Raw genomic sequence first — 7,766 nt, 5'->3', positions numbered from 1 at the left:
TAAACTTCCCTCTCAGGACTGCTTTCATTGTGTCCATAGGTTTTGGATTGTTGTGTTTTCATTGTCATTAGTTTCCAGGATGTTTCGAATTTCTTCTTTGATTTCATTGGTAACCCCATCAATATTTAATAGCATGCTATTCAGCTTCCAGGTGTTTGAGTATTTTGGGTTGTTTTTATTGTAGTTTATTTCTAATATTATGCCATCGTGGTCTGCGAAGACGCTTTTTATGATTTCAATTTTCTTGAATTTGGGGATACTTTGCTTGTGACCCAATATATGGTCTATTTTTGAATATGTCCTATGAGCATTTGAGTAGAATGTATATTCCCTGGCTTTCGGGTGAAGTGTTCTGAAGATGTCTATTAAGTCCATCTGATCTAGGGAGTCATTTAGGATTGCTGTATCTTTGCTGATTATTTGTCTAGAGGACTTATCCAGTGCTGTCAGTGGTGTATTAAAGTCCCCTACTATGATTGTATTGTTGTCGATCTCTCCTTTGATATCTTCCAGGAGTTTTTTTATGAATTTGGGTGCTCCTGCATTGGGTGCATATATGTTTACCAGGATTATATCTTCTTGTTGTATTGATCCCTTTAGTATTATGAAGTGGCCTTCCTTATCTCTTGTTATGGCCTTCACTTTGAGGTCTATTTTGTCTGATATAAGTATTGCTACCCCAGCTTTCTTTTCCTTTCCATTTGCCTGAAAGATATTTTTCCATCCTTTCACTTTCAGTCTGTGTGAGTCCCTTCTAATGAGGTGGGTTTCTTGTAGACAGCAGATGTATGGGTCATGTTTTTTTATCCATTCAGCCACTCGATGTCTTTTGTTTGGAGCATTTAGTCCGTTTACGTTTAAAGTTATTATTGAAAGGTACCTGTTTGTAGGCATTTCTGTTTTTGTGTGGCTGTTTTCTTTCTGAGCTTTTCATTTCTTATTTTTATACCAGTCCCTTTAGCATTCCTTGCATTGCTGGCTTGGTGGTGATAAACTCCCTTAGCCTTTTTTTGCCTGTGAAGCTTCTTATTTCCCCTTCAAGTTTGAATGATAGCCTTGCTGGATAGAGTATTCTTGGATTCAGTCCTTTGCTTTGCATCACTTTGTAAATTTCCGTCCATTCTTTTCTGGCCTGATGTGTTTCTGTTGAGAAATCATTTGACAATCTAATGGGAGATCCCTTGTATGTAACTTTCCGTCTCTCTCTTGCAGCCTGTAAGATTCTCTCTTTGTCCTGAACATTTGCCATGGTAATTATGATGTGTCTTGGTGTGGGTCTTTTTGGGTTCACCTTGTTTGGGACTCTCTGGGCTTGTGTGACTTTTTTCTTCCCCACCTCAGGGAAGTTTTCTGATATTATTTCTTCTAATAGGTTTTCTAATCCTTGTTCATCCTTCTGTTGTTCTGGTACCCCTATTATCCGTATGTTGTTTCGTTTCATGTTGTCCCAAAGCTCCCTTAGGCTCTCCTCCTGTCTTTTCATTTTTTTCTACAATTGCAGTACGTTTTGGGTTTGTTTTGCTTCCTTGTCTTCTAAATCACTAATTCGGTCCTCCGCTTCTCCTAGTCTACTGTTGATACTTTCAATGGAGTTTTTCATTGCAGCTATATCACTCTTCATTTCTTCTTGGGTCTTACTTAAGTTGTTGATTTTTTCATCTGTTTCTTCTAGCTTCTTCCATATGTTATCGATTTTTTCATCTGTTTCTTCTTGCTTCTTGCTGAGGTTGTCGATTTTTTCCTCCATCCGGTTTATGCACTCTAGGACCCTTATTCTGAATTCTTTTTCTGTCATGTTGCATGCCTCTGTATTACTTAGCTGCTTTTCTGGGGAGTCCTCCTTCTCTTTCCTTTGGGGGTTTCTTTGTCTACCCATGTTTGATCTCACTGACATATCTAGACGTTGAGTCGTTCAGTGGCTGCTCCCTTGGTGGCAGTGACTCCTTGGTCTGCGGTTGCTCTTCGGGCGGTTGCGGTAGCAGCTCCTCTTCAGTTGGCAGCAACTCCTCTGGTGGGTGCTGTTCACAGTAGTGGTGGCTCTTCTGGCTGGTGGGGCGAGGTTTCACGTACAGCTGCTGTTCCTCAGCAGAGGGTGTGGTGCTCAGGAGGTTGCTGTTGCTTGGATCTGCTTTCCAGGGGAGTTCTGCTCTTCCCGGCTGCAAACCGTCTCGCCAGCTGAGGAATTTCGCCCATTCGGGGTGGATGTTACCAGTTTCAGCTGCTCACTCCATTTGCTCAGGGACACGACCTGGGACGCGTCTGCCTATACCGCCGCCATCTTCCTGAATCTGTGCTGAAGAGAGGGAGAGTGTGCAGAGGAGTGGAATCTGGGGAGAGACTGAGGAGAGAAGGGGGGCAGGGAGAGGTGGCCGGAACAATCCTTTGTATGAAATAACAATCCTGTCTATGAAGTGGCAAATCAGTCTATGAAGTAACAACCCTTTCTGTGAAATCACCATTCATTCTATGAAGTAACAATCCAGTCTATGAAGTCACAATCCTATCTATGAAGTAACAATCCTGTCTATGAAGTTACAATCCTGTCTATGACGTCACAATCCTTTTTTTGAAGGAACAAATCAGTCGATGAAGTAACAATCCTGTTTATGAAATAATAATCCTTATGTAACAATCCTGTCTATGAAGTAACAAACCTGTCTATGAAGTAACAAACATTTCTATGAAGTAACAATCCTGTCTATGCTGTCACAATCCTGTCTATGGAATCACAATCCAATCTATGAGGTAAAAACCCTTGTATGAAGTAACAATGCAGTCTATGAAGTAACAATCCTGTCTCTGCAGTCAAAATCCAGTCTAGGAAGAAAAAATACTGTCCATGAATTCACAATCCTGTTTGTGAAGTAACAAACCTGTCTATGAAGTTACAATACTGTCTAGGAAATAACAATCCTATCTGTGAAGTAATAATCCAGTGTATGAAGTCACAATTCCGTGTATGATGTAACAATCCTGTGTCTGAAGTCACAATCCTCTTTATGAAGGAACAAACCTGTGTATGAAGTCACAATCCTGTTTATGAAGGAACAACATGTCTACGAAACAACAGTCCCCTCGATGTCACAATCCTGTCTATAAAGTCACAATCCAGTCTATGAAGAAACAATCCTGACTATGAAATCACAATCCCGATTATGAAGGAACAATCCTGTGTATGAAGTTGCAAATCAGTCTATGAAGTAACAATTCTTTCTGTGATGTAACAATCCAGTCTATTATTTCACAGTCCTGTCTATGAAGTCACAGTCTTGTCTATGAAGTAACAATCCTTTCTATGAAGGCACCATTTTTTTCTATGAAGTAACAATCCTGTCTATGAAGTCACAATCTTATCTATGAAGTAACAATCCTGTCTAAGAAGTTAAAATCCTGTCTATGACATCATAATCTTGTCCATGAAGTAACAAACCTATCTATGATGTAACAATCCTGTCTATGATGTAACAATCCTGTCTATGATGTCACAATACAGGCTATGAAGTCACAATCCAGTCTATGAAGTAACAATTCATGTCTGTGAAGTAACAATGCTCTCTATGAAGTAACAACCCGGTCTATGATGAGTCATACCAGTCCATGAATTGACAATCCTGTCTATGAAGTCGCAATCCATTCTATGAAGAAACAATTCTGTCTATGAAGTCACAATCCTGTTAATGAAGGAACAAACCTGTCTATGAAAAACGATCCTGTGTATGAAATAATCACCCCGATATAACAATCTTGTCTATGAGGTAACAAAACTGTCTATGAAGGAACAAACCTGTCTATGATGAAACAGTCCTGTCTATGATGTAACAATCCTATCTTTGAAGTCACAATCTGGTCTATGAAGTAACAATCCAGTCTATGATGTAAAAAAACCTGTGTATGAATTCACAATCAAGTTTATGAAGGAACAACCTGCCTACAAAATAACAGTCTCCTCGATGTAACAATCGTGTCTACGAAGTAACAAACCTGTCAATATGTAAAAATCCTGTCTATGACGTCACAAACCTGTCTTTGAAGTCACAATCCAGCCTATGAAAGAAATCCCGACTATGAAGTCACAATCCCGATTATGAAGGAACAATCCTTTGTATGAAGTAACAATCCTGTCTATGAAGTCACAAATCAGTCTATGAAGTAACAATCCTTTGTATGAGTTAACAATCCTGTCTATGATTTCACAATCCTATGAAGACACAGTCCATTCTATGAAGTAATCCTTCCTTTGAAGTCACCTTTCGTTCTATGAAGTAACAATCCTGTCTATGAAGTTCCAATCCTGTATATGATGTCACAATCCTGTTTACGAAGGAACAAACCAGACGATGAAGTAAAAATACTGTCTATGAAGTAACAAAACTGTCCATGAATTAACAAACCTGTCTAATAAGTAACAATACCTTCTATGATGTACCAATCCTGTCAATGATGTCACAATCCTGTCTATGAAATCACAACCAATCTATGATGCAAAAATCCTTGTATGAAGTAACAATGCAGTAACAATCTTGAAATAACAATCCTGTCTCTGAAGTCACAATCCAGTCTAGGAAGAAACAATACTGTCTATCAAGTAACAAACCTGGCTATGATGTAACAATCCTGTCTATGATGTAACAATGCAGTCTATGAAGTCACAATCCTGTTAATGAAGGAACAAACCTGTCTATGAAGTATTGATCCTGTATATGAAATAATCCCGCCGATGTAACAATCCTGACTATGAAGTAACAAATCTGTCTATGATGTAACAATCCTGTATATTATGTAACAATCCTGTCTATGATGTCACAATACAGTCTATGAAGTCACAATTCAGTCTATGATGTAACAATAAATTCTATGAAGTCACAATGCAGTCTATGAAGTAACAATCCGGTCAATGATGTTGCATACCACTCCATGAATTTACAGTCCTGTCTATGAAGTCCCAATCCAGTGTATGAACAAACAATTCTATGAAGTCACAATGTGGTCTATGAACAATCCTGTATATGAAGTAACAAACCTGTGTATGAAGTCATAATCATGTTTATGAAGGAACAACCGGTCTACGAAATAAAAGTCTCGTCCATGTAACAATCCCGTCTATGAGGTAAGTCCTGTCATTGATGGAAAAATCCTGTCTATGACGTCACAATCCTGTCTTTGAAGTCACAATACAGTCTATGAAGAAAATCCTGACTATGAAGTCACAATCCCGATTATGAAGGAACAATCCTTTGTATGAAATAACAATCCTGTCTATGAAGTTTCAAATCAGTCTATGAAGTAACAATCCTTTCTGTGAAATCACCATTCATTCTATGAAGTAACAATCCAGTCTATGAAGTCACAAACCTATCTATGAAGTAACAATCCTGTCTCTGAAGTCACAATCCTGTCTATGACATCACAATCCTGTTTATGAAGGAACAAATCAGTCAATGAAGTAATAATCCTGTCTATTAAATAATAATCCCTATGTAACAATCCTGTCTATGAAGTAACAAACCTGTCTAAGAAGTAACATACCTGTCTATGATGTCACAATCCTGTCTATGAAATAACAAGCCTATGAAAAACAATCCCCCGTTGTAACAATCCTGTTTATGAAGTAACAATACTGTATATCAAGTTGCAAACCAATCTATGAAGTAACAATCCTGTCTTTGATGTAAAAATCCAGTCTATGATGTCACAATCCTGTCTATGAAGTCACTGTCCACTCTATGAAGTAACAATCCTTTCTATGAAGTAATGCAGCCTTTGAAGTAACAATCCTGATATGATGTCACAATCCAGTCTATGAAGTCACAATCCTATCTATGAAGTAACTATCCTGTCTATGAAGTAAAAATCCTGTCTATTGAATAACAATCCCCCCAATGAAACAATACTGTCTGTGAAGAAACAAACCTATGAAAATACAATCCCCCCTAACATACAAATTCTGTCTATGAAGTACAATCCTGTCTATGAAGTACCAAAAATATCTAAGAAGTAAGAATACAGTATATGTTGTAACAATCCTGCCTATGATGTCACAATACTTTCTATGACGTCACAATCCAGTCTATGAAGTAATAAGCCTTTGTATGAAGTAACAATGCAGTCTATGAAGTAAAAATCCTGTCTATGAAGTCACAATCGACTCTATGAATCAAAAATACTGTATGAAGTCATAATCCTATTTGTGAAGTAATAAAACTGTCTATGAAGTAACAATCCTGTCTATTAAATAGCAATCCTGTCTATGAAATAACAAACCTGTCTTTGAAGTAGCAATGCTCTCTAAAAATTAACAATCCCCTTGATGTAACAATCCTATGAGTAACAACCTTGTCGATGAGGTAACAATCCTGTCTATGATGTCACAATACTTTTTATGAAGTCACAATCCAGTTTATGAAGAAACAATCCTGACTATGAAGTCACAATCATCTTTAAAAAGGAACAAAACTATGATGTAATAATCCTGTCTTTGAAATACTCCCCCAGATGTAACAATCTTGTCTATGAAGTAACAAACCTGTCTTTGAAGTAGCAATGCTCTCTAAAAATTAACAATCCCCTTGATGTAACAATCCTATGAGTAACAACCTTGTCGATGAGGTAACAATCCTGTCTATGATGTCACAATACTTTTTATGAAGTCACAATCCAGTTTATGAAGAAACAATCCTGACTATGAAGTCACAATCATCTTTAAAAAGGAACAAAACTGTCTATGATGTAATAATCCTGTCTTTGAAATACTCCCCCAGATGTAACAATCTTGTCTATGAAGTAACAAACCTGTCTTTGAAAAAACAATCCCCCCTGATGGTAACAATCCTGTCAATGAAGTAACAATCTTGACTATGAAGTAACAAACCTGTCTATGATGTAACAATCCTGTCTATGATGTAACAATGCAGTCTATGAAGTCACATTCCTGTAAATAAAGTCACAATCCAGTCTAGGATGAAACAATACTGTCTATGAAGTAACAAAGCTGGCTATGAGGTAACAAACATGTCTATGATGTAACAATCCTGCCTATTATGTAACAATCCTGTCTATGATGTCACAATGCAGTCTATGAAGTCACAATCCAGTCTATGAAGTAACAATACTTTCTATGAAGTCACAATGCAGTCTATGAAGTAACAATACAGTCTATGAAGTAACAAACCTGTGTAAGGAGTCACAACCATGTTTATGAAGAAACAACCTGTCTACGAAATAACAGTCTCCTCCATGTAACAATCCCGTCTATGACGTACGTCCTGTCAATGATGTAAAAATCCTGTGGATGATGTCACATTCCTGTCTCTGATGTCACAATCCAGTCTAGGAAGAAACAATACTGTCTATGAAGTAACAAACCTGGCTATGACATAACAATCCTGTCTATGATGTAACAATGCAGTCTATGAAGTCACAATCCTGTTAATGAAGGAACAAACCTGTCTATGAAGTATCGATCCTGTATATGAATAATCCCGCCTATGTAACAATCCTGACTATGAGGTAACAAACCTTTCTATGATGTAACAACCCTGCCTATTAGTAACAATCCTGTCTATGATGTCACAATTCAGTCTATGAAGTAACAATACTTTCTATGAAGTCACAATGCAGTCTATGAAGTAACAATCCGGTCAAAGATGTTGCATACCACTCCATGAATTTAAAGTCCTGTCTATGAAGTCCCAATCCAGTGTATGAACAAAAAATTCTATGAAGTCACAATGTGGTCTATGAACAATCCTGTCTATGAAGTAACAAAC

This window comes from Myotis myotis, unplaced genomic scaffold, assembly GCF_014108235.1.
Source record: "Myotis myotis isolate mMyoMyo1 unplaced genomic scaffold, mMyoMyo1.p scaffold_m19_p_8, whole genome shotgun sequence".
NCBI lineage: Eukaryota > Metazoa > Chordata > Mammalia > Chiroptera > Vespertilionidae > Myotis > Myotis myotis.
This window is presented reverse-complemented; position numbering follows the sequence as displayed.